The sequence below is a fragment of the Capsicum annuum genome, unplaced genomic scaffold (genome assembly GCF_002878395.1).
Source record: "Capsicum annuum cultivar UCD-10X-F1 unplaced genomic scaffold, UCD10Xv1.1 ctg5104, whole genome shotgun sequence".
In the NCBI taxonomy this organism is placed as follows: domain Eukaryota; kingdom Viridiplantae; phylum Streptophyta; class Magnoliopsida; order Solanales; family Solanaceae; genus Capsicum; species Capsicum annuum.
The window spans coordinates 138,448-140,697 of record NW_025858956.1 but is presented as its reverse complement, the minus strand read 5'-3'; the positions used below and the strand labels follow the sequence as shown (position 1 = coordinate 140,697).

The following is a 2,250-nucleotide window of genomic DNA, read 5'->3' as shown; positions in this document are numbered from 1 at the left end:
GATTACCCATGTTATTATTATTATTATTTAGATAAGAATCTTTTTATCATAAAGTTCACAATTACTAGTATTAATATTTTTATAGCCTCTCTCTGTAAGGTGAGAGTGGAATTTATCCTTTATTTTGTCCTTTCCGTTCACTCGAATTTCTTCTAATTCATCAATTTTTTCCGGATCCGACCCTTCTTCCAAAAAAGGGGAAGGAGAAGGATAAGGATCTTCTATAGTGGATCCCTCTTGAAAAAGGGAAGGAGAAGGATAAGGATCTTCTTCAGTGGATCCTTCTTGTTCCTATTTAGTCCCCTTTATTTCGGAAGCAGTTTCTACTTCTCTTTCTTCCTCACTTTCTTCCCTTTCTTTTGTTTTTGAGACCTCTTTCAGTTTCTTAGCTTCTTTTAGTTTCTTAGTAAGAATGGGTAAGGGTATTATGCCTAAATAGTATACACAGGTAATAAATAAGAGAGTACTAAAGATCCGAGCCATAGAATTTCTCAATTCTAACACAAGGTACTTATTAGATCAAATGTACTTATTCGATCTAATAGAATGATTTTGCCATATCTAGACTAATACCAATCCAAGCCATTTCATGAATAAAATGTGACCAATTAACCAACCAACAAAACTACTTGTTACAAATAAGATCTTGTTGTTCCATCAAAAGAGATAAATGGTGACTAATCTGGCTAACATTGAACTTGGTAAAATGAAATGGTTGAATAATTGAAAAATAAGATTATTCAGCAATACACATTAAATGCTGAGATTACGCATTGAATTTCTGGTAGTAGATCCATAATCAATAAAGTATTTGTGATTGTTCCAGAAGAAATGAAACAAAAAATATGGTAGAGCTAAGACAGTTATTGTATGATGTCTACCCAATGCTAGATGCAGAGGCACATAATAGAAAGAGATAAACTAGAAATGACATCTGTTATGTCAATGATACCAATGGGACATTAAATGAATGGAATTGGGATATGGATGGAGTATAATGAGATAGAGCCACTTTGAGGTTCCCTCTGAAATGAGGCATGTATGGGAGCCACTACGAAGAAGTTCTGGGAGTTACGAAGGAATCTTCGAGCTCATATTAGTCATGGGTTGGGAACAGGAATTGAACTCTATGAGATCAAATCTCCAGTTGTTCCTTAGTAGCTCAGTGGTAGAGCGGTCGGCTGTTAACCGATTGGTCGTAGGTTCGAATCCTACTTAGGGAGATTTGTTCTATTCTAAATTTAAGAATTCAGAATAAAGGGGCTCGCTTTGGCTATTAACAGTAGGTAACCCATTCCCTGTCTTTGTTTGTATTGCATTCTATCTCATCGTATCACATTCTGTTGTGCGATATTAGAAAATCACCATTAATACCTCAGTCTAAGTCCGACATAATCCTTTGTTCCATAGCCCTAGGGTGGGGCTATTTACAACTAGCCAATTAAGAAGTCTCAGATGTACTAGCACTGCATCTTTGATGCAGTTATCGATTCTCTCGAGAGGTCACAATTGCTGTGAGCAAAGATATCAAAGACAAGGAAGGCTTTTTTGTTATGCTACTAATACTTGCTCTGCTATTCTACCCAAGCCTGGTTGAGGAAGAGTTACGGGGCGTAAAATAAAAAAATATGCCGATCGGGCATACTATGTGTAATGATTCCCCCATTCACTATAAATAAAAGGAGAAAAAGAAAAGCCATTCCATTTCGACAAAAGACCCACACCTAAGTTCCATAGCTTTTGGTTCACTATCCCAATCATGATTTTCCTACCCCAAGAGGGAAAGGTACTTCCCTTTTGGGTCGGTTGTGGGCAGGAGGGATTTAAACCCCCAACACCGTGGTTCGTAGCCACGTGCTCTAATCCTCTAAGCTACAGGCCCTACCTCGTGTCCACTGGATCTGTTCTCGGGAGCACCCTAAAAAAAGGAACCTTTTCTCTCCCCAGCCATTTTAGGTTAAGTAGATATGAAAGCGAATTTATCTCTATAAGAAGGGTGCGCTCCGAGGTGTCAAGTGGGAGAGAAGGGATGTCACAATTAGGGTTTTGAATAAAATGACCTTTTGATTTTTCTTTTGATTTTTAAATTTTTTTCATTTTCATATTGAATAAGAATGAGAGGTGTTAAGCTTTTTATCATCCTGGCGTTGAGCTATTTTTCCATTGGACCTCCCTTACAGCATCGTCATTGCATTAGAGTTTGACCACCAAGTTTGGGATGGATTGGTGTGGTTCATCTACGCCTAGGAC

The 2,250-nt window shown here is 37.8% G+C and overlaps 1 non-coding gene across 1 annotated transcript; it reads left to right on the top strand.

Annotated features, from left to right (window-relative positions):
- The first annotated feature begins 1,151 nt into the window (after positions 1 to 1,151).
- On the top strand, positions 1,152 to 1,223 carry TRNAN-GUU. Its single transcript has one exon. It is a non-coding gene; the product is annotated as a tRNA-Asn (tRNA).
- The last annotated feature ends 1,027 nt before the right edge of the window (positions 1,224 to 2,250 follow it).